General features: G+C 38.2%; 7 non-coding genes across 7 annotated transcripts; 2 read left to right on the forward strand and 5 right to left on the reverse strand.

Moving 5' to 3' along the window:
- Window positions 1–912: 912 nt before the first annotated feature.
- Window positions 913–984, forward strand: Trnaa-ugc (transfer RNA alanine (anticodon UGC)). The gene has a single exon. It is a non-coding gene; the product is annotated as a tRNA-Ala (tRNA).
- Window positions 985–5,865: 4,881 nt separating this feature from the next.
- Window positions 5,866–5,937, reverse strand: Trnaa-ugc (transfer RNA alanine (anticodon UGC)). Its single transcript has one exon. It is a non-coding gene; the product is annotated as a tRNA-Ala (tRNA).
- A 1,728-nt stretch (window positions 5,938–7,665) lies between these two features.
- On the forward strand, window positions 7,666–7,737 carry Trnaa-ugc (transfer RNA alanine (anticodon UGC)). The gene has a single exon. It is a non-coding gene; the product is annotated as a tRNA-Ala (tRNA).
- Window positions 7,738–8,895: 1,158 nt separating this feature from the next.
- Trnaa-ugc (transfer RNA alanine (anticodon UGC)) lies at window positions 8,896–8,967 on the reverse strand. The gene has a single exon. It is a non-coding gene; the product is annotated as a tRNA-Ala (tRNA).
- Window positions 8,968–21,835: 12,868 nt separating this feature from the next.
- On the reverse strand, window positions 21,836–21,907 carry Trnaa-ugc (transfer RNA alanine (anticodon UGC)). Its single transcript has one exon. It is a non-coding gene; the product is annotated as a tRNA-Ala (tRNA).
- Window positions 21,908–23,557: 1,650 nt separating this feature from the next.
- Window positions 23,558–23,629, reverse strand: Trnaa-ugc (transfer RNA alanine (anticodon UGC)). Its single transcript has one exon. It is a non-coding gene; the product is annotated as a tRNA-Ala (tRNA).
- Window positions 23,630–24,394: 765 nt separating this feature from the next.
- On the reverse strand, window positions 24,395–24,466 carry Trnaa-ugc (transfer RNA alanine (anticodon UGC)). Its single transcript has one exon. It is a non-coding gene; the product is annotated as a tRNA-Ala (tRNA).
- Window positions 24,467–26,012: the final 1,546 nt, after the last annotated feature.

A 26,012-nucleotide genomic window follows, 5' to 3' on the forward strand; every position in this document is an offset into this window, starting at 1 on the left:
TGGGTTCTATTTTGAGCTTCGGAATTAGTTAGTATTAGTAGAATAGTTTTCAATTGTGTAGTCCATTGAAAAGTTATATTTGGAGTTGCGTTTTTTAGAGGACACCTTGACTTGTGGGACAAAGATGGCGACCCCATTTGGTTTTCTTTAAAGAAAAAAAAACACGTTTTCTAAAAACATCGGGTAAGGCCTAAAAATGTAACATTTCAATGGACTTTGTGTTTTAGTTAACTAATATGAACCAAATTCAACTTTTGCAAGTATTCTTTTATACAAGCACTTTCGAAAGTCATTAGTTTGTCAGTGAGTAGTGACTCTACCACCGGTTCGGAAAGCAAATCCTGCAAAGAAGAGCTTGCGAGAGCAAGAAACTCAGCAGATGTTCTTTCAAAATAAACGTTACAATTTGTAATCCCTCAGATAGTTGGTTATCCTTACAGCAAACACCACCGACACAAAAAAAATATAATTAGTCGTAAAGACAATAGGTAGTCATCATTAGCAACCCAAATTCAGCTCACTGTTGAGTACGAGCGTCCTCTCAGAGTGAGAGGGGTTAGGCCTTAGTTCACGGCCAAATGCAGCTTGGCAGACTTCACACACCTAGAGAATTAAGAAAATTCTCAGGTATGCAGGTTTCCTCACGATGTTTTCCTTTAGCGTTTTGAGACACATTAAATATATTTTCTTAAATTACAAACAACTGAAAAGTTGGAGGTGCCCGCCCCGAACCAGATTCAAACCTCCGAATCAAAGACAGAGGTTATATCCACTGGGCTATCAGGGATCGAACCAGTGACCTCTTGGTATTTGTTCGGCCCAAAACCACTCCACTCTTTGTTTTATTTATACAGCTGTGTTTAAATTTAGCCGTTGATTAATAACATAAGGCTTTCACGCTACAGTAGTACAGGGGATGTAGCTCAGTGGTAGAGCGTTCGCTTTGCATGTGAAAGGCCCCGGGTTCGATCCCCGGCATCTCCAAACTTTTTAGCTTATTTTAAACCTTACTCTAAGCTATGGTCTAACATTTAACTTTAATGCATGTATAAATAGGTATATACCCACATTAGATAAATTTTATAATGACAGTATTTGTGATGGCATTTAAGTCTCCTTATAGACTAAGTACAGGTAAGTGGCAAAAATCGCCGGAAAATTAATAATTTTCCCAACTTTGTGGGGCAATTTTTGTACGACACTATGAATTTTCATTTTTTTTTTAAATATTTATTGTAAGAATGCCGTACAAAAATATATAATCATAATGTTCCTAAACTTGGTCTTTTGAAGTCACACCTGCACTCAGTTGGACAGCTTACAAATGACGGCGTTATGCTTAATGTTATTATTCATAACAATGATCAAGTCTCCTGGTGGTACAAAATGACCTATAAATTTTTGCCAGCGCTTGGAGGCTATTGGATCAGCTTCCACCTTCACACAGGAAATAAAACTATAAGAAATTGTAATTGTTATCAATTGTAAATTATAATACTGTATGACTTTTTCAAAAGAGCAACTGTTGAGTTTCTTGCCGGTATCTTCTCAGCAGAACCTGCCTTTCGGTGGTAGAATCTTTACATATAGTCAACTGACGTGTCAAAGTGCTTGTAAACTGAGCCTACTTGAAATAAATGATTTTTGATTTGATTTGATTTTATTTGATTTGCCACGACCCTGTAGTCTATTACCAGAACCCTTGACTATCTAATTCCTACGTAGCATAGATAATAGCTTAATCGCTTAGCAATAGGTAGGCCATTGTCAGTAGATTCATAACCACAGACCTTACCAGATTCACAAAATATAAACTCCTAAATAAATTCAAACTATGAAGTTTATCTTACACTAGCTGACGCCGCACGGTTTTTCCCGCTTAGTTCCCGTTCCCGAAGGAATGCGGGGATAATATATAGCCTATAACCTTCCTCGATAAATGGGCTATCTGACTCGGAAAGAATTTTTCAAATCGGACCAGTAGTTCCTGATATTAGCGCGTTCAAACAAACGAACAAACTCTTCAGCTTTATAATATTCTCAAGACATCTTTGTCAGAACAACGCACTAATCCAGAAAGCCTTCGAAGTAACTCCTCAATCTCCATGTCTAACGGTATCCATCTAAAATAAAAAATGCAATTTTTTAAAATGCATTTCTTTATCCTGTGGAAGGATTATGGAAAGGGTTGTTACGGAATACTATGGAAATAAATAATTTTTCACCCTAAAAAAATCATGACTGTGCATAAACTGAGGGACTTTGTGTTTGTTACTTAGATAAATTAGTAGACAAACATATTAGGTACGAGGGTTCATTTAAAAAAAAATATTTTTAATTTGTATTGTTTTATAGTAAAATGAAAAAAAAATACTTTTATTTGAAAATTGTTTGTCCCAAATAGTAGATTAAATCCTTGAGGACTTTTAATTAAAATTTCCACTCTTTTTCTTTTTTAACCGACTTAAAAAAAGGAGGAGGTTATCCTCGGAATCTTTTTTTTATTATTATTATTTTATTATTTCTGAATTAGATTTGTGTAATCTCTATTAACGTATGTATTCTATAAACCACATATTCAAAATCAGAACAACACTTTTTTTTCTACTTTTGTTTTTTTTTATCTATAGCCCTATTCAAAGCGCTTTGTTATTCGAATATCGGATATTCAAAAAAAGAACGCGCGTAATCATCGACGCTATTCTGTCAACCGATCGCAACGGAACGAGCGAAACGGCTATATCGAGCGAGCGTCGATTTGAAATTCAAATGTCGGGCGCTCATTGGCGGCGGAACGTGTGGAGAAGGCGTGGGGTTACGGGCGCGGTGGGCGTGGTACTGACGTGCGAATTCTGGCGCGCGATAATAAATTGGTTTACAGAATAAGCTACTTTTATGAGCTACGGCGCTACGGCGTAGTTTATTTTTTTATATTGATTTTATTTTGGGTGGCAAAGGTCATCGTCTGTTGTGCCTAATTTCAGAAATGAACAAAAAAAAAAAATAATATCAATACACGTTGCTACGTCGTAGGTAGGTTACAATATAAAAATAAATACATTAATACGTACCTACATAGTTATCGAAGTACAAATAAAGTAGAATCCTACCCAATAAAACATATGCTTAATTTTCATTGTATTTAAACAGAATTTCGTTATGATCATTTTTCATGAACAACAAATTACTTACAATAAAAAAACGTAATTCCTATAGCATAGCAGGTAGACTAAAATATCACCTAAGTTTAAGTAGGTATTCACAAAAAGGTTTTGCATGTCAAATTTGACGCTCAAGAACTGTCAGGTGGTAAACAAATATAACTGTGGATATTTATTTATGACGTAACCATACTAGGTACTAGGTTTACATTTATAGGTAGGTAGGTAGGTAAATACCTACCTACCTACCTATAAATGAGATGAGTATTTAATTAGATATTCTTTGTCTCAGCCTGTTACTGAAATCTGGATTTTCCACGACTAAAACTCCTGAAGCACTTGGTTGACCTTCTACAAAACCAACACCTTTTCAAATAATCAAGGAAAATTGACACTAATTTCCCAAGCAATAGAGTTCACGTGAACTGCAAATGTAAGTTAGCAAAGCTTCATTAGGCATTCAAGTAACGTAGGCGGGAATCGATAAGGCTCAAAGATGCAATGGAATTCAAACCTTTTAACTGAAAATAGCAAAATTACCTTTTTGATTACCTAATGCAGGATAAAAAGTGCCTCTTCTGTCTCTGTGTACTGGGTTCGAGGCCAGGGTTGACAAGAAAAAATGTTTAGGTTAAGTTTCGTAGTAAACCTACAAAATTACCTACTCATAATAGTAGAAGCCTTCTAATAAGGCCTATATTAGAAGGTTCAAAGTCACTCAGTGGGCAATGAAGCGAGCTATGCTTGGAGTCTCTCTTGGAGTCTGAGTGAGCGAATCAGAAATGAGGAGATCCGCAGACGAACCAAAGTCACTGACATAGCTCAGCGAGTCGTGAAGCTTAAGTGGCAATGGGCGGGGCACATAGTTCGAAGAGCCGATGGACGTTGGGGTCCCAAGGTGCTGGAATAGCGACCACGCACCGGAAAGCGCAGTGTTGGTCGACCCCCCACTACGTGGACCGAGGATATCAGAGTTGCAGGGAGCCGCTGATCTCTGCAGTGCTAACGGTTTGAGGTCCGATAAAACTGATCGTGTGTTGGTCGCGATCGGCATGATGTCATGCATATCGCGATCAACTGTGCATGTGATAACAAAAACATGTGGGCTTATCGGATGGTGAGTGGCGAGCATTATAGTATGACGTCTTTTTTTATTGTTGGATTTGAACCCTGGACCTTATTGTCCATAGCCGAGCCAGCTAAACTCGAAACCAATGAGGCAGATAACAAAATGATAATGAAACCTCAATAGTCAAACGGTAAAGGGGCCAGATTCAATACCGACAGGTCGTGGGTTCGATAATGTCGCCCACTCCTAACACAGTACTTTTCGACAAATTGGAGGGGAACGGGAAAATTGGCCTATTTAAAAAAAACCACAAAAGTCCATTATGAAACAAAAAAACACCTTCTTATGAACTAGTCGCTAACGTGTTTAATACACTTTTTATCAAATTTTTCTTCCTCATACACCCTCCCTTTAAATCATCAAATTATCAAACGATATTCACCCTTATTCTCTATGCTTAGAGGTTACATTAGCGTATAATTATATTGAATGTTGCCATTTGTATAGCACTGAGAGTTAGAACTCTTGTCACGTTTTCGTATCGATCTGTAGGTAGACGGTAGAAGGCAGTTTCGGTTGTTACTTGCGGGTAGAATGAAAATATCAAAATACGTGATAGCTTGTTGAAGTCGTCTACAAATGAGGAAGTCTACAATGTACAAAGGTACAGTGTTTGTAGAATTCTATATCAGTTAGGTAAACCTATAGCCACTCCGGGCATGTACCTACTTCCAACTTTTCAGTTAATGTGCATTTTCAGAAATTAAATATCACGTATCTCAAACGGTGAAGGAAAACATCGTGAGGAAACCTGCATGTACAATGTACCGCTCCACCCAGTTATTGTTGAGGACTGCGCTCGAAATTGTAGACGAATATTATATACCTTGTTATCACTGGCAAAGTGGAAGGGAAGAGACCTTGAGGACGTAGCCTACGTTAGTCAGATCAAATCCGCACCACTCTCGATACAAAAGTACACGAAGCTCTACAAGTCGCGAAAAGCCGAACCGCATGGCGTGACATCGTGTGGGAAAAAGTCGTGAATGTGTGATAGGGGTCACGACCCTCAATAATGAGGAACATGACGCGAACAGATTATATACCTAGGACACACAGTCCAGTTAGGTAGGTCCAATTTCTAGAAAGACGTGAATCGCCGACTCGGCTGAGCAACGTTCGGGAAACTCCGCGACATCTTTGCGTTCAAAATTCCTCAGTGCCTGAAGACGAAAGTCTTCAGAGAGTGCGCTTTACCAGTGATGACCTACGGATCTGAGGTCGCTAATTATGGGCCTTAATAGAAGGCTTAAAGTCACTCAGTTGGCGATGGAGCGAGCTATGCTTGGAGTATCTCTGCGTGATCGAATCAGAAATGAGGAGATCCGCAGAAGAACCAAAGTTACGGACATAGCTTAGCGAGTCAGTCTGAAGTGGCAATGGGCGAGACACATAGTTCGAAAAGATATAGTTCGAATGGCGACTCCGCACCGTAAAGCGCAAAGTTGATCGACCCCCCACTAGGTGAATGATGATAATGATGAAGTACATACTTACCTACCTACCTATTTCATATGCAGTTACCTACCGACACCTACCTATCTTAAGAAAAAAAATGTTTAAATATAAAAATTCTGGAGATGCCGGGGATCGAACCCGGGGCCTTTCACATGCAAAGCGAACGCTCTACCACTGAGCTACATCCCCGATGACATACACGTATAAAAGCCTGTAGACATGTCTGCAAGAGCGCAAGCCATATTTTATTTTCGTATCGAAAACACTTGATAAAACAAAAGAAGCTTATTAAAAACAAAAGACCTTAATTGAATGTTATTACTATTAAAATGAAAAAATGAGTTTTTAAACTTGAAAAACATGTTTGTGCAATAATGCTGTAGTTTTAACAGAGGCCCTGAATACGATTCCCAGTTCGGGTCATTTTAGGATTTTGTGTTTTCTAAAATAGTTCAGAGCCATGCGGCACGTCGATTCTCTTTCTACAAACGCTAACGCTTCGAGTCCTAAAAAAATGTGTATGGAAATGACAGATCCGATCGATATTGATCACGGGACAAGCCAACGATCTTATTTATTATGTATCTCGGCGTAGGTATAGTAACTATCACTCAAATAATAAATCACGACATCTTTTTTTATCGTATTTTCGTTTTTGTGATCATCTAACATAGTTATTTCTACGAAATTACCTTGACTACGCCATTTCACATCAAATGGCAAATGATGTTAAAAAGTGATTTTTTCGTTTTAACGATCGTCATGAATATTTTAACCAAATTTTTTTTTTTTTATTCTTTACAAGTTAGCCCTTGACTACATTCTCACCTGATAATAAGTGATGATGCAGTCTAAGATGGAAGCGGGCTAACTTGTTAGGAGGAGGATGAAAATCCACACCCCTTTCGGTTTCTACACGGCATCATACCGGAACGCTAAATCGCTTGGCGGTACGTCTTTGCCGGTAGGGTGGTAACTAGCCGCGGCCGAAGCCTCCCACCAGCCGGACCTGGACAAATCTCAATCTGCCCAGCCAGGGATCGAACCCAGGACCTCCATCTTGTAAATCCACCGCGCATACCACTGCGCCACGGAGGCCGTAAAAAATTACCTACGTAAATACCAGTGTTTTGGTAAAATATCGTAAACATATGTACAAAGTAACTTGCTATTACCTACCTTGTACATATGTTATCTGTGCTATTACCACTGCTATACTAATGTAATTTTACGTAAAATGAGGATAATTATGTAATTTCCTTATAAAAACAAAGCTAGATGAAAATACGATGAAAAACTATGTAGTGAATGATTGATTGAATGGTACACTGATATACATAATAACCCTGCTGGTCTGGTTTGGTTCTGGTGGTAGGCTTCGGTCGTGGCTAGCTTCTACCCTACCTTGAAAGACGCATGTATCTAAGCCCCAGCGATTTAGCGTTCCGGTTTAAGATTAAACAATAAACAATAGCTTAGTTTCATATCATTATCAACCCATATTCGACTCACTGCTGAGCTCGAGTTTCTTTTCAGAATGAGAGGGGTTAGGCCAATAGTCCACCACGCTGGCCTAATGCGTATTGGCAGACTTCACTCACGCAGAAAATTAAGAAAATTCTCTGGTATGCAGGTATCCTCACGATGTTTTTCCTTCACCGTTTGAGACACGTGATATTTATTGTTGTTTGGAGGTGCATGTCCCGGACCGGATTCGAACCCACACCCTCCGGAATCGGAGGCAGAGGAAATACACTGGGCTATCACGGTTGAACAATAGCTTAGTTTTAAAAGTAAGCTATTGTTTGTAATAATCTTCTGTTATTTGGACAGATGTTACCTAGACGTAGGTACCTATAGGTACATTCGTAGGACTTCTTTTCCATCATCTATAGACTTTTAATGACTGAAGTCATCGGGGATGTAGCTCAGTGGTAGAGCGTTCGCTTTGCATGTGAAAGGCCCCGGGTTCGATCCCCGGCATCTCCATTTTTTTGGCCACCAAATCTTCGAAAGTTGCAATCAAAGATAACAAGGTAACAAGGTTCGAGGGTCCAGATCCTCAATGTCAGAGTATAAGACATAATTTTATGATACGACGTAATATTATGTAAAATCAGGTTTCCAATCGTCAGAACTTGACTTAGAGGTAGCCCTTCGCTAGAGACTTCATTTTGACACTTATGTTTGACCTTTAACAGTGTTTTTCGAAGAGTTGCCGCCAAGCTGTAGTCTGGCCAGTTTGTTGATAACACTCCCATGTTAAGCGGGCGACAGGGGGAAAGACTGCGCGGGTGGGAAATCGTATGAGCGCGGGGAAGTGACGTGCATCAGTCGTGGGTTTTTCATTCATCGCTACCCCTCTCTCGGCCCGCGCGCATCGGGAGTGTTACGAACGAAGTAGCCAAGCTATAAATAACGGCAACTTGGACACGATCTCCCATATCAAAATCATAGTAATATCAGAGGAAAATATTAGTATTTTACAACGTTTTCAAATATTTTATATAGTGCTTCTCTAAACGATCTCAGCTTAGATAACAATGAAGATATCACAAGTGTCGGTCAGCTGGGCGCAACACAAAAAACTGCGCCACACTCTATTGATGTGACATTGACGGATTCGGACACACCATAGGGTTGCCAAACATCTTTTAATTCATATTCAAAATTCGTTTTTTTTTCATAAGTACTTTTGAAAAATCAAAACAACACCTAACTCCGAAGGCAGATTCCATTGAGAAGAGTCAACAAAAAATCTTTTAAAATACTCAATAATTTCATTTAATGGAGAAAGCAAAATGGAACTTACTTAATTTTCACAACTTATAGGTACTTTCTATATTCCCAATACTAAAGTTATAAAGCTAAAGAGTTGTTTGTTTGATTGATTGATTGAACGCGCTAATCTCAGGAACTACTGGTCCGATTTGAAAAAGTTAGATAGCCCATTTATCGAGGAAGGCTTTAGACGGGTGAAACTGCGCGGTGTCTATTAGTTATCTATATAAATCATATACCTATTGATCTATAAAAAAAATCAGGTGTTTAACTGAACCAAAATTTCAATTTACATGACGTAGATACATACATTACTATTATGTATCACTTAGGTTTCTTAAAGTAAAGTTTCATATCAAAAAAATCTGGAGATGCCGGGGATCGAACCCGGGGCCTTTCACATGCAAAGCGAACGCTCTACCACTGAGCTACATCCCCGATGACTTAATTATATAAAAGCCGGTGGACATGACTTTCGTAATATCGAAGAAGCCTACTACAATAACCCTACTTACGAGTACATTTTGTACAACATCTGTCCAAATAATAGAAGCTTATTAGAAACAAAAGATCTTAATTAAAATGTCTCTATAACATAGCTATCGATAGAAATCAAATAAATGCAAGACATTTATTACTGCTTCCACTGTTTATAAATGTACAGTTTCCACATAGATTGTATATTTTTAATTTAAAATGGTGATGTGACTCAAATACAACAATAGCTATCTGATTACCTACCTATGACCTAGATACTCCTATTATTCCGAAGTGTTACTTTCGAGAGACAATTAAAAAGGTTCTATACATAACTTTATAGGCTGTATGACAAACGATCTTTGCCTTTATTCCCATTTGAAAAAAAAAAAGCTTCGTTTTTTAAAACTGTTCCATCGCCAACCCTAGCGCCGCATACATGGCAGAGACGCCGCCCTGACATGTTTACGGGCCAATTATTTGTATGGATTCCGTAGTAATAATGATTTCTTGCGGTCGGACCGTCGGTCGGTGCACACCGCTTCGTACGCTCGATCTTTTTACGATTTCGCGTATTTTGTTGTACCGATTATCGGCTGATACTGGAGTGTACATTGATATACTTAGCCCAAGATGTCATCATTAAAATTCAAATTGATTTCTCGATTTTGGTACAAAGTTCTTTTATGGGACTCACATCAGTATCGATCGTAGTAATTCGATCTTTATTATCAACCTATTAAAATAAACATACTACCTACTGTATGATATGATATTCAGAAAAGGGTTGTCAATAGGCAACCGATTACTTTTGTTACATAGAATATCAACATACCTATTTCTATTTCGTCATTTCGTATATACTATGTCAACTAATAAACGTCAAACTTAGTGAATTAGCCTGCAAACGTCAAACTTAGTGAATTAGATTAGGTATCGGAACTGACAGAAATCATCATAATATAATGCAAAATCTTCAAATAAAGTATTTGGGTAGCACAGAATAATAGGGGGTTGACGTGGACATGAGCATCTGTCTACGGGGGTTGATTTTACTCCTCACTATTTTTAAGAGATTAACGAAATCTGTTCTGTTTTATGTATTTTCTCAAAAATGTCAGGCATTAAATGCAAGGAAGCTAATATGTAAGAATTTCAACTAATTAAGTTTTCATTTTTAAGATTTTGGTTAATTTGACTTAATTTCTCACTTAATAATCAATATAGGTAGATAATCAAAAGTAGTAAATTACAAAAGGTATTTCATATCTTTTAGTTTGTTATATCGGTAGAAGATATTTACTGTGAGTCTCTGAAGTCTTATATCAGGAAAGTATAGCGAATTTCGATACGTTCGAAGATCGGGTGCTAAATTTATCGATTATTTAAGTAAATTAACTTTGTATAAGGAAGTTCCTTTTCTTTCTACGCCTTTCGTGTTTCCGAGCGGCCATCGCAAGGAGCGTAGTTTTTATTTTAGTCTGGTTTAGCGGACTCCCGCGTTTTCGTCCTTGTAAAATTTTCCGCACTTTTTTTAAGTTTTTAATAACATTTCCTCTCACAGATTAAAATGGACTAAATCACTTGTCATTCTCATGTCATGCATGTTATGTTCAATATTCTTAGAGTCATCATCATCATCATCATCATCATCGACGTCGACTTCCATTGCTAGACATAGGCATCTTGCATGGACTTTCAAACACAACCTCAGACCAATTATAGAAGGAAAAAAAACAAACCTGTATCGCACTCATAGTCACGAATAAAATTGTCTGTCATTTTCTGAAGAAAACGAGCTTAGATTTGGTATATATCATATACTAAACTAGAAGTTTTTGCCCGTTTTTTTACACCAGTCAATTACACCAAAAGATATTCTTACGGAGCTCTTTAACCGACGAACACAATTACAAAACATCGATTCTATAGACACAGTTTTTATAATCGCATTAGATCGTTGATCATATACTTTGACAGAAAAGTAACGTCTAGCGAGGCAGGTCCTATACAATAATTGGTTTGAGAACACAACGGGTCCCAGACTTGGTCGCTAACTATGGTTCCTACAAAAGATTTTGTAATGGAGATATGACACTAGCGCGCCAAAACTGAGGCGAATGACGCGACGAAGTGACGAATTGTCTTAATTTCATTGAGTCGCATATTAAACAACGAAAGTTATTTATACAAATAGGTAATACCTAAACATTGTCTACAATGTCGAGTGTAAAAACTATATAAACATAAATATATAAAGTAAGCAAACACAAAATTGTGTGTGTGCGATGTGTGGAGTAGCTAAATTCGGACACACGGTGAATTTGGAAGTATGTAACATATCTAATAGTATAAAATATCATTGCTTAGAGTTTTACGTAATATTTGCCTCGGCACCTTTATACCTTCATCCTATGTAAACGGCTCTCTACAGAACAAGGCCTTCTTTCTTACAGAATATGGAGAACGGGATATGGAGCTTGGACGCACCACGTTGCTGCACTGCGGATTGGCGGGCTTACGGAATGTTAACTTCACTAACGACCATTACCAGACGTTAATGATAATAAACAGACTCGCCAACTTACCAACTCCGGACTAAGAAAACTGAAAATTTCTTAAAAGAAATAAAAGCTCAGTATATGACAGCCCGACCCCTCGAACCCAAGACATCATGATCCGAAGCCACATAGGCTTACCACTGTACCAATGGCGTGCACTTTATACATACATGCGCTGTGGAGTACATACCCTGTGGAGTATATCGAAGAAGGAATTTTCCATTATCTTTAGGTACTTATAATGCTTACCCTAGTAAAAAACATTGTGAACGCCACTGCACTGGACCAACAAAGCTGATTAGTGATTACACATCTTCTGTATATTACTTTTGACGGCCTCCGTGACGCAGTGGTATGCGCGGTGGATTTAATGACGGAGGTCCTGGGTTCGATCCCCGGTTGGGCCGATTGTTTTCTTAATTGGTCCAGGTCTAGCTGGTGGGAGGCTTCGGCCGTGGCTAGTTACCACCCTACCGATAAAGACGTACCGCCAAGCTATATAGCGTTTCGGTACGATGTCGTGTAGAAACCGAAAGGAGTGTGTATTTTCATCCTCCTCCTAACAAGTTAGCCCGCTTCCATCTTAGATTACATCATCACTTACCATCAGGTGAGATTGTAGTCAAGGGCTAACTTGTAAAGAATAAAAAAAAAAAAAAAAACTTACACAGGCCAAAAGAAAATGAACCATAAAATTGTCATCGAATTACTTCTAAGCCCAATTAATTAATGAAAAACAAATCCTTTATTATCGGCAGCAGCTGCAGTGGTATGAGTTTTTCTCTAACTTTTTAACAATAAAATAAAAGGGTACACTTTTGATTGTGTCCACTTCAAACTTTTCTCTTTGGGTTCCGTGTTTCGAACAACTAAAGGTAAACCATTTTCAATACATTGCTGGACCAAGGAGGCTAATTTACTAACCTTGACGTCTGATAGTTACCAATTTACCATTATAGATATACCAAATTGAGATTTTATGTAACAAATGTCATCCGGTGCCCTTAGTGGATACTGGATATCATACAGTAAGTAGATGATATTTCTCAGTTGATTTTAATGACCAATATAGTGTAACATGACTTTCCTATAGTACTCTTACTCACTATTTCTATGTTGTCTGTGGTTGTATTCTATGTCGGTCGCCATGTTTTATTTTTTGGAATGACAGGGAGGAACGGATTGTAAAAACTAAGGTGCGTAATTGAGTGTTATTATTTTTATTAATTGTGATCTACATTATTTTAGTTGATTTATTGTGAATATTAATTAATGTTAAATACTAATAAAGCATTAATAGCGAAGTAGGTACATCATGAATTATTCCGTAATTAATTTTAATTTTGTGAACACGAATACTGTTTGAATAAACGGTCAAATCTGTGATTGTGATAAAATGATTTTTATTTAATTAATCATTTCTGAGATGCCTTTTACAATAGTGATTAGGCCAGCAGATTTTATAAATGAACTGTTACAATGTCCAAATTATGTAATTTATTTTAAATAGACTGGTTTAATTTTAGTTGCAATATGGGCATTATAAAATACACGACTTTAACAAAAACCACACTTTTAAAAAATATTATCTACTAGTGAATTCTTTGGTGGTTTTGATTTATTATTATAATGAAGGACTTTTGTTTTTTTTAAGTGCTGGACCCAAAATGGTCGGTCTTTTTGAAATGCAAGTTTCAAGCCTCGACGCAAATATAGGGGTGCTCTTAAGCTTTATGCTCTTTAAGCCAATTTGGATGTGGTTTTTTTTATTTGAAAGCTGGATTTCCACCGATGATTCTCCGATATGTTTCATGAAATCGATATGTTCATATATAAGTACACTTATTCACTTAACGGTGTCAAATACAAGAGCATGAATGTGCATTTCGAACTAGATAGGTACCTACTGTAAGTTTTGTGAACATCGGTCAAATCTTCAAACAATTTTGATAGGTAAAAATGACTGTTGAAACAACTGATGTTTCATTATTTTTTTTTTTTCAGTCAGTTATGTCTTTGAAAGCCTTAGCTCTTAATATCGAGCCATTTCAGTGAACCGAAAGAAACCATTTCAAGAAATTCGGACGGCAATTTCCTAATATGTAAATATTTATAATACTTATCTAGCTCAGTAGAAGATCTCAGTCTAGTAGTTCCTTCATTACTGAAGATCATGGTCCTGGTAAGATCCCAGCTTCCTGGAGTCCACGTCTTCCATCGGGTTCTGTTGGTCCCTTTATCCTCCTTCAGCTGGCCAGCCCATCGTGTTGGTGAGCGCCCCCTCGGTCTTTTCCCGTCAGTGATGCCTGTTATTATTAATTTCTCAAAGCTGCAGTCACCACGCCAAATAATGTGTCCGACATACCCCAGTATGCGTTGGTAGCATAAGGAAAGCCTAACCTTGATTCCGAGCTGCGATAGAATAGACACGTCTTTGCGCTTGGCTGTCCAAGGTATTCTTAACGCCTCCAGCACCACATCTCGAACGCGTCTATTCTAAGCCTTTCTCTTGCTTTTATGGTAGATGATAATATGACGCAATGTATATCTAGATACTCGTAATAAAAACTAAAAGGCTCCCTTAGCCTTTGCTATAAATTCAATTTTGTTCGTTTATATATAACCGTTCGTGGTTAACTGATAATCCGTGAATCAAATCATTATCAGAGGGAATTTCTAAGGAATTAAAACAGCGCCATTTATTAGCACTACTGCACAACTGATAATAATAACAGTCAACGTGATAATAACAGTATGAAAATATGGAAAACTCCCACTAGGCACACAGTTAACCACGAATGGTTATATATTTGAAAATCTACAATAGACAATAGACAGAAATTGCAGAATATAGTGTCCAACTCGCGCTTGGCAAGTTTTTGTTCCAAATACGAACGGATGCGCGGGCGCAACGCATTTCAGCGGCGGATCAATACGCCGATCGATCGGTCGTTAGTTCGGCATTCCGCCGACAGGTGGCGTCATTGTCCGACGGTAATTATAATGTAATTAATGTACGGGTTAATTAAACTCATCAGATAAGTCGCCATGTTGGCTTATTGATGCCCCAATTAAAGTAATTAAAGGACATCGCAGCGGCTCGATAGGCTCAAATTATAATGACTCCTCTTCATAGAATGTACTTTCCTAAATAGGTACTTGGGTATGTTCCTGTTGATTGGAAAAGTCACCATCAATCCACGGAATACCAAAAGAGAAAACTGAATGTATACTGCACTTGGGAGATTTATTTATTTAATTAGTGCAATGCACCCAACCCTGCAGCGCTAAAGGCAGGACATCCGAAATCATGCAAATCGCGACTAACACACGATCAGTTTTATTGGATGTCCTGCCTTGACTTATTGGATGGTGAGTGGCTAGCATAAGATTAAAATTATGGACCCTTTAAACTACTTTTTTATTGTAAAAACCAAGACTGATAATTTTTGAGCTTTTTGGAAATCACAAAGCTCTGGCCATCATAGGTTCTATCGTATACTTAACCACTCTCTCTATACTATCTATCTATTGTATACTCTCTCTACTCTATCTATCAATGGTATACTGTATCTACTCTATCTATATATTGTAGACTCTCTCTACTTTATCTATCTATTGTATACTCTCTCTAATCTATTTATCTATTGTTTACTCTCTCTACATTGTCTATCTATTGTATACTCTCTCTACTCTATCTATCTATTGTATACTATCTCTACACTATCTATCTATTGTATACTATCTCTATACTATATATCTATTGTATACCTACTCACTGGGGATAAGCAGATAGTTTTAAGGCATTTGATAATTTAATAGTCACCACGAATTGCTTTAAATAAATTGCATTATAGCTTCCTTTTTTAATTTTCTGTATGAAATGCGATTTATATAGAAAGATTATCTGTTTAAGGCAAGACAACGTCTTTGGGTTAGGTACTTCACTATAAATAAAGGCTTATAAAAAGTAATTTCAAACAACTTACAAGTACTTTGAAACAAACCATGTACAAATAGGTCGGTTACCAAGTATTACCGATTTACGATGTACCCGATGACAATCTCCCGTTTATCTGAAACACAGATAAGTATTAAATCAAACGTCGCTCTTTTTCCAGCTCAATTCTTATTCATTAAAGCTTTAAATAAATGGGAAAAAGCGTCGAGTGGGGGGCTAACATAAACCTCGCCGACAAAAACCATGGATTCCGATTTTAACATAAACTATGTAAAAACTGTTTGGTTGGAGATTTTCTGCACGATATAAATATACGGGCTCCTTTTACAGTGTGGTAGGTATTTCCTATTGTAGAAGGAAGCTTTCTTTAACAAATGCCTTCTTGTTTTTTTTTACAGTTGCCGATTCGTCTAAAACGTTGTTATTCGTAGCTATTGGTTTCACTTACTTCTTGTACTAAGTGTAAATTGCTCTAGTTCAATAATAATTATTGGATAGAAGCAGGCGTTACTTTGCGGAAGTTCATCATGATTATATAATGATTAATTTATTTTGCTATCATCCGCGAAAAGTCGACGAACCCATGCGACAACGTCACCCAGGTCCGACAAAATACTCTCTACGTATGTTTCACCCCGAAACCGGAGCATCCTCAGGAGATGTTGACTCTACATCGTGCAATTGCACGTTGTAGAGTCAACTTTTCGTCGACTTTTCGCGGATGATAGCAAAATAAATAAATCATTATATAATCAATAATAATTAATTATAACAGAATCTCACGGTTTCGGCCGTGTCGACCAACACTGCGCTTACTAGTACAGGCTCGCCATTCCAGCACCTTGGAACCCCAACGTCCATCGGCTCTTCGAACTATGTGCCCCGCCCATTGCTACTTTAGCTTCGCGACTCATTGAGCTATGTATGTGACTTTGATTCTCCTGCGGATCTCCTCATTTCTGATTCGATCCCGCAGAGGTAACTCCTAGCTCGTTCCACCGCCCGTTGTATGATGCTGAGCTTTCTTAGATGAGGTCCATAGTTAACATAGTTTTACAATTACATTAATTAAGCCGTGATAGCCCAGTGGATATGACCTCAGCCTCCGATTCCGAGGGATGTGAGGGAGGGTCCGAATCCTGTCTGGGGCACGCACCTCCAACCTTTCAGTTGTGTGCATTTTAAGAAATTAAATATCCGGCTCGAAGGACCAATTTGTAAGTTTGGTTTTTAATAAAGTAAATCTGTGTTTTATTGCCAGGCTTAATGAAACACAGATTTACTTTATTAAAAACGGCTTAAATCGGAAACGTAAATGCTGACGGTTAGGCGCTTGGCGTAAAAGTCGTTTATAGGTTCAAAAGGCTGTCAAAGTATGACATTAGCTTTCACCATATACGTTCCGTTTTTGGCCCTTTATTGTTAGGCACTGATAACATAATTATTGGAATTTGCGTCGCTAACATGTCTCAAACAGTGAAGAATGAAGGAAGGATAGGAAGAAAGGACGATAAAGGAAAACATCGTGAGGAAACCTGCATACCAATACGCATTGGGCCAGCGTGGTGGACTATTGGCCTAACCCCTCTCATTCTGAGAGGGGACTCGAGGTCAGCAGTGAGCCGAATATGGGTTGATAACGAACTATATTGTGATACACAATTAGGCTTTGTTTCATTGAAATCGAACGTAGAGATAAAAAGCTATTCGATAAATAAAAATACCATAAAAATATGTTATATGTGGCAATGTCGGCATGCGTTAACAGCTAGTTTCACATAAAAAGATAATTTAGTGAGCAATTAATTTTCTTTTCATTGTTGCTAAATACCTAATGACTTTTAGGACCCCATACCTAAGTATCTATTTAATTACAAATAGGTATGAGAATGTTGTAGCTTTTTTTTTAAATATCTGCTATCCGTTTATGGAGGTTATATTCAACGCAGTGGGAGGTAGATACATACAATACATACTTACAAGTTTTTTTTTATTATGTAGGAATGACGTAGATATTCCGCAATTCCTGTTCCACAAGTCTTAGTAAAGTAATTATCCCACTTATTTTAAGTTGTATAGGTATTTATAATTTGATGTAATGTACAACTTGGGCAAGTACATAGGCACAATTTAGTATTCTTTGAAAGAATCATAGCAGAGGCAGACATACATCAATATGAATCGAATATCTTTCTTTCTGAAGTCGGTTAAAAATGTTTCTAGGGTATGTATACTGATTTCTATGCAGATGCTATACCTATTTAAACTCGCAGAAGTGGAACAAATAGCACAATATTTGGACCTAGTTACTAAGGTATTTTGTGATAAAGCTTATCTCAAGTTACGAAACGGTAGGGTAACCGATATATTGGCAGTTGCACTTGTCATTTTACTGACTAGAATTAATAATAGTAGAATAGAGAAGTTAGAAATGTCATGTTTAATAACATTGCTAATAACTTACTAACCTAAATATTATTTCTATTAATAAAATACTTACGTAATTAGGTATATTGAAGAAATACTTGGAGATTTTTCTCTAAGTATTTCTTCAATATTTTTCAGATTTTTGTTTAAAGAGAATTTTCTCTAAGTAACTATTTCTTCAATCTTTTCCAGGTTTTTCTTAAGGGAGAATTTTCGTTTTCTGGAGCCTTCATCTACAGAAATTTACTATGCCACAACTGACCCTGAACGAGCTAATAATTCCTACTCAAAATCATCATCATTATCAGTCGATGGACATAGGTCTCGCTCCACCTGTGAATGATCGACCAATACTATACGCTTTCCGGTGCAGGGACTGCAGGGTCGCCATTCCAGCACCTTAAGACCTAACGTCCATTGCCGCTTCCACTTCGTCCTGAGACGAATATCTTAGCGATCCATGGATTCACCGTGCGACTGCCTGGTCCATCGTGTGGCAGAGAGAAAAACTACGAGCAAAGTCCAGGACTTGTGACCAACGGATGTAGGGTTAAGGAATTCCTTGACTATCAATTAACACTTCCCTTCTCCACTCGTGTTGTTAGTCAAATTTAGTCAGATCCTATTAGGGCAACTTTAGATACCCGTTCTAAAATAGAACTTAATGCAGTTCTAGAGAGGTCTTTAAGCAAGTTATAGAGATATTCGTCTGGTAATCCTCTCTCACCTACTTCTACGGTGTACAGACTAACCACATATGCAGTTATAGTTAGTTCATTTATGTCATAGGTAATATTTATTTTAGGTACCAAATTATGACTTTACTAAGCATCTTATTTATCTGTGACTTGAAAGAAATTTGAAATGGAACGGTATGTGGGCATTGTCAAGGCCAGCCGGATCGACACGTTCCTCGGAGAAAAAAACCACAGATAATCAAGATTTCGCGCTAAAAACTATGAAACATTAGAAATGCCCCTAAATTCTTCACACCTACACCATGAGGCAGCATTATACCCTCTGTATTGTCCCACTTTTTACAACAACAAAGGCACCGAAGCGGACTCGCCAAACATCCGAGTCATCTGCGACATCGATTCAGTATCGATACCGAGGTATTCGCGCGCGATGCCACGGAACATTGTCATATACCAGTAATTGTATATAATTGGTATTTCTCAAGAACAATGAGTCGAAATTACCCTTTGAGTGAAATAATTACAGGGGTTTTTTGTGCGGCGAATTCGCTTTGACAAAGGCCGGTGCTTTTCGATTTTATCGACGATTGTGATGTATTGGAAATCGGTTGTAGGATATGTTTCGTTGGAAACATTTAGGCGTCGACTCGTTTTAGGCAATCAGTTTTAATTGACGGTGCTTTAAAAGTAACAATTTTTATTACTGTTATATGCACTACGTAGACGATCTTGATCACCTATAGGTATACTCGCTTAACACGTCGCTGCGGTACGATCAATTGACCTCGTACGTCTAGCGTATTCAAGAGTTACGAGGTCGATGGGACCTCGTACTACACCACATAAAGTTTTAGTATGAGGTCAAAAGACCTCGTACCGCACCAAAGGAAAGTACATTATAGAAATATCAGTGCTGCGAACGTGTTAACACGTCTTGTTAATCAAAAACTGTCTCGTCGTAAAAAGTCCTCAAGGTATACAAAAATGTAATTCTTGAGAATCCAAAAATTTCATCTGATGCATCCTAACGTCAAAAATGATGATCCGTACTTTCAAAGACTTTCAACGCGACTTCATACGATGGTATTTCTCTGCTCAGAAAGAAACCCTAACTAATATTATAAATGCAAAAATAGGTCTATCCTATCTACTCAAACAATTTGTATGTGTAAAGAGATAAATAGGACTGTGATACAGAATATAGGCTACTTTTTATTCTAGAAAAATCCATGGTTCCTGCGGGGTTTGAAAACAGAAATTCATATAAACGGAGTCTCGCGCGTTTGCTAGTTAGGAATATTTCAAAAAGCCAGTCTACAAGAAACCAAGTTTAACAACAGTGAGATTCGATAACACTCGTTAGGAAGGCATGACAACATTCGCGCCAGGAATTCCTTTGATCAGAATGGAAAAAAGCTGTCTAATTCCTTTCAGCATAACTGCTGAAAATAGCATTTATAGTTTAACTGCCCTCGTCGTTATCAACCCATATTCGGCTCACTGCTGAGCTGAAATCTCCTCTCAGAATGAAAGGGGTTAGGCCAATAGTCCACCACGCTGGCCCAATGCAGATAGGCAGACTTCACACACGCAGAGAATTAAGAAAATTCTCTGGTATGCTGGTTTCCTCACGATGTTTTCCTTCACCGTTTGAGACACGTGATATTTAATTTCTTAAAATGCACACAACTGAAAAGTTAGACGTGCATGCCCCGGACCGAATTGTAACCCACACCCTCCGGAAACGGAGGCAGAGGTCATATCCCCTGGGCTGGCAGACAATCGTTCCTATATCCTATACACCAATATTTTGATCGTTCCGTACAAAGATCATAATATTGCGAAAAGAATTGGCCGACCTCTCGGTTGGCTGTTGAATCGAAGGTCCGATACAGAAGTCCTCGTAACAGCGCGTATTGTGGGCAAATTACTCACTCTGTAGCCCTGACCAGTGGCAATATACACACGCTTTTTAAATTAAGTAGCCAATAAGTAGAATACAAAATTCCTTCGCCAATATAGGTTCGTATCTATACTAATATTATAAAGCTGAAGATTTTATTTGTTTGCTTAAACGCGAATCTTAAAAACTACTGGTCCGAATTGAAAAATTCTTTCAGGTTAGATAGCCCATTTAACGAGGAAGGGAGCCCATTTATAGTCTATTTTATTTCCTCCTACGTATTCCTACGGAAACGAATACCACGCGGGAAAAACCGCACGGCGTCGTCTAGTAAAGACTCAGACTAAATACATAAGGACTAGTATCGCACCCAAATTCACGAACAAAATTTTCTGCCATTTTCTAAGGAAAACGAGCTTAGATTTTATACATATCTTATACTAAACTAGCAGTTTTTGTTCGTTTTTTACACCATATAACTACATAAAAAGGTATTTTTATGGAGGTTTTTAACCGACGGACACGATTGTAAACTATGAAACATCGATTCTTTGGAGACAGTGTTTATAATCGCATAAGATCGTTGATCATATACTTTGACAGAAAAATAATGTCTTGCGAGGCAGGTCTTTATATAATTAGTCTGAGAGTAAAGAATATTGCTGTAATTTTGTTAGAATTTCGATATATTGTATGTAGGTACTGTAAAATAATAATGAGTAAATGGCTGAGTAATTTAAACGTTCATTCAAAACATTGCCAACGTTATTTGAAAAATTATAATCAGTATAACATAAATATAAATAAAAGAATTCTGGATCCACCAGTGAGAGGTTGAATACACATTAATATAAATCGTTAATATATGTAACTATTTTATGATAGCCACAAGAAGGGACACTCCAAACAATGGCGAATATTAACAACACCTATAAAGTGTAAGGTGAGAATGTTTCGCTCACTAAATCTACGACTGTAAGGCCTCATTCACACTGACTTAAACTTGTTGTCATTGTCAGCCTATTTTAAAGCCCATTATTAAGCCAGGCTGCTTAAGAGGGTTTATAGAGCTTAAACCCACCAGGCTGCCTTAGTTGGCGAATATAGGGTGTTGTGTGATTCTTGGACTATCACTATCAGATATCACTATAAAATTATTTTATTTTTAATAAAAAAAATAAAACAACGTATTTTTTCGTAGAGTGACTGCGAGGAAAACAGAAATTATTTCATTTGTAAATTTAGTAAAATAAATAATGTTTTTCTTAGAGACATAAATTGGAGATGCCGGGGATCGAACCCGGGGCCTTTCACATGCAAAGCGAACGCTCTACCACTGAGCTACATCCCCGATGACATATATCACTAAAAGCCTTACGTTGATTTTAATTTACACACGTATTTTAAACAACTGTCCAAATAACAGAAGCTTATTTTTGACAAAATATCGCTTGATTGCGATCCAACTTGGTGTGTTGCAGATGATGCAGTAGCCTAACTTGTTATAGGTATAGGTTTACCTTATCAGCCGATAGACGTCCATTGCTGGACATAGGCCTCTTGCATGGACTTCCAAGCACAACAGTCTCGAGCCTCCAGCATCCAGCGGCTCCCTGCAACCCGCTTGATATCCTCGGTCCACCTAGTGGGGGGTCGACCAACACTGCGCTTTTCGGTGCGGGGTCGCCATTACAGCACCTTGGGACCCCAACGTCCATCAGCTCTTCGAACTATGTGGCCTGCCCATTGCCACTACAGCTTCGCGACTCGTTAAACTATGTCAGTGACTTTGTTTCGTCTGCGAATCTAATCGTTTCTGATTCGATCACGCAGAGAAACACCAAGCATAGTTCACTCCATCGCCCGCTGAATGACTTTAAGTCTTCTAATAAGGCCCATAGTCAGATACAGGTTTATGCTACCCAAAATACTTTGCATAGCAACATAAATTATAAAACCCCAATATAAATTGCTCGACGTTTGACGTGGCGGAGATGGCTGAATCCTAAACAATATATAAATTCTAAATTAACCCTTACCTGAAAACTAACTCTCTCGGTTATTAGAGAGGTCTATGATACTTTAGAGAGGTGTTCCGTAATGGAATACAATAAAAAGAAAGTATAACCCACCTTGAGGAAGTTTCAAATGTCATATTTTTTATAATTCTTATAAGACTAATTGCTGTGGGCACGATGTATAGTAAAGGTATTGGACAATAATATATTCAGTTACCCACAAAACGACGGCCTCTGTGGCGCAGTGGTATGCGCGGTGGATTTACAAGACGGAGGTCCTGGGTTCGATCCCCGGCTGGGCAGATTGAGATTTTCTTAATTTGTCCAGGTCTGGCTGGTGGGAGGCTTCGGCCGTGGCTAGTTAGCACCCTACCGACAAAGACGTACCGCCAAGCGATTTAGCGTTCCGGTACGATGCCGTGTAGAAACCGAAAGGGGTGTGGATTTTCATCCTCCTCCTAACAAGTTAGCCCGCTTCCATTTTAGATTGCATCATCACTTACTATCAGGTGACATTGTAGTCAAGGACTAACTTGTAAAGAATAAAAAAACAAAAAAAAAGTCGATCGGCTATTTCCGCATTCCCATATCGCAAAAATTACCATATCGCAATAAAGGGACATACCAGTAGTAATCTTCGTTGTGCTATCTAATTATCAATTATGTGAATAACGTGAAGTGAAACCAACATATTATACACATTATACAATAGGGTAGGAGTAGGGTAGGGGTAGGGTAGGGGTAGGGTAGGGGTAGGGTAGGGGTAGAGTAGGGTAGTGTAAGGGATAGGGAAGAAGTGCAAATAAATAAATTAATAAGTCAAAGCGAAGCTTGAGCGGGTCCGCTAGTACACATATAAAGGCTACTGAAAGCCTTTATATGTATAATTACGCTATGAGTAGTTACATTAACTCCATAGCAAATACGCTGCAAAATAAATGCGTTGCTTACTATCGGTTTAAAAAATATTAAGGTATAAAAATTGGAGATGCCGGGGATCGAACCCGGGGCCTTTCACATGCAAAGCGAACGCTCTACCACTGAGCTACATCCCCATGAAATATATTACTAAAAGCCTTATATCTACTTTAGTTACTTTACACATTAATTTAAAACAACTGTCTAAATAACAAGTTTATTACCAACAAGTTACCACGACCCATCCAACCTGGTGGTAAGTGAGTGATGTAATCTAATTGGTCTAAGTCCAAGTTTGTTCTAGCCATATCTCAGAATTTTGACGGCCTGCGCGGTAGATATACAAGACGGAGGTCCTCTGGGTTCGATCCCCGGCGGGGCCGATTGAGATTTTCTTAATTGGTCTAGGTTGGGTGGTAGGAGGATTCGGCCGTGGCTACCTACCCTACCGACAAAGACGTACCGCCAAGCGATTTAACGTTCCGGAATGATGTCGTGTAGAAACTGAAAGGAGCGTGGATTCTCATTCTCCTCATAACAGGTTAGCCCGCTTCATCTTAGATTGCATCTTCACTCACCATTAGGTGAGTGCTAACTTAACTGCTTCTGAAATAACAGAACCTCCCAAAACACATTAACTTAGGAAATAAGTGCAGGTGTTACTAAGCAAGTTACAATAAGAAGAAATACCACATTAATCGTTCTCCTCCTAATATTGCGTACCTACTACTAGAGAAGATTTAAGGTTATAGCTCATTAAAGCCAATCGGCACCTGACCACCAACATCTAGTCTTTATGTAAACTTGTAAAGTCATACTCTCATCTCAATACATCAACTCAGTAATTCAGCTGCAAAAAAACATGTTTACACACTTTATTCGAAGACAAAAGGTCAAAAAATTGGAGATGCCGGGGATCGAACCCGGGGCCTTTCACATGCAAAGCGAACGCTCTACCACTGAGCTACATCCCCGATGACTTAAATATATAAAAGCCTAATGTCGACGTAAAATCTTCAACCAACTGTTTAAATAATAGAAGCTTATTACCAGCAAACTCACACAAGTTGTTTAATTAAGAACAAGTGACTTAATCTGTTATTAATTAGTGACGAATGACGATAGTCTATATCAGTAAAAGATTTTCCCGATATCTGACGTCACCCAGACTCTCGGGGGCTACCGGACTGATACACTCAGGCCAAAACACCCTTCCAAAATGACCCTTTAAGCCGAAGTCGAATCTTAGAAGAGACGCCTTTAAGGAGAGTCGTTCCGCCCTCATCTTCTGCTTCTGCCTTCGGGCCCCATCAGGCGATACTTCTGTGCTCGCCCAAAACCCCCGGCGACGCCGCTGAGGTCCCATTACTTACACAATCTGGTAAAAAAATTAATGAATCTTCGCCAGCGAACACAAAGTCTTCAAATTTATTCTTCTATGGTCCTTTAGACCCTACAACAAACAGAAACAATTAAAAAATATTTTATAGAAACTGCGATGCACTCCCTTGTTTTTTTCTGATTCCTGATGAGAGACAAGATTAAAGATTCCTGGCTTCATGTTGTCAACCTGAGTTCAGGAATCTTTAAGATCAGAAAATAGGCTGCTTATAGAAGATACTTCACTCAGCTGCAGGCTCCTCTTACTCAAAAAGTAAGTCAATAGTTATGATTCACCAGACCGGGAACAAAATGCCATTTCACGCTCTAGGGTATAATGATCATTATTTCGACATCCCAGAGAAACGGCTATATACATATCTAGTGTACTAGTCCCACTAGGTGGACTGACGACATCAAGCGAGTCGCAGGGATTCGCTGGATGCAGGTGGCAGTATCGTGATGTTTGGAAGTCCCTACAAAAGGCCTATGTCCTGCAGTGGACGTCCATCAGCTGATATGATGATGATGATGACATATCTAGTAAATGAAAATATTATTTTTTGTATGAAACAGCCTTAAGGATCATTATCGATCGCGAAGTAATTATAATAAATCCAAGGTGGGACAGTTTTTGTTGTTCGGTCGATCATTGTCTGCTCATATATGGCTCAGATAGCTGACGTTGCATTTAAGCCGACCCTGCTGGCTTAATCGGCGTACTAATTGATATTTTTCTTGTTCCAATTTCATAGCATTAGCCACCTTATTTGTACGTGATTATGCTAAGAGCCATTACTAAATGACGTCACAAATTTCAACATTCTTCGCGTTGACAGGTGTAGGACACCGCATGCTAAGAGCATTTCCCCATTAAATTATAGGTCAAAGTCAAAATTCGTTTATTTCAATTAGTTACAGTTATGCTTAGTTTATAAGCACTTTCGAAACGTCAGGTAATAATATTATTAGATAATGGTGATAATAATTGGTGAACGGTGAATAATTGGTTGAAAACTTAGTTACGAGGGTTCCAAAGCGCCTTAGTCCGAGAAGAGCCACAAACTCAGCCAGGTTTATTTTTGTTTTGTTTATCACCATTTGACATTTTTTATCTAGAACTAAGAACACAATCGTATA

The sequence above is a fragment of the Bicyclus anynana genome, chromosome 22, assembly GCF_947172395.1.
Source record: "Bicyclus anynana chromosome 22, ilBicAnyn1.1, whole genome shotgun sequence".
NCBI classification, from domain to species: Eukaryota; Metazoa; Arthropoda; class Insecta; order Lepidoptera; family Nymphalidae; genus Bicyclus; species Bicyclus anynana.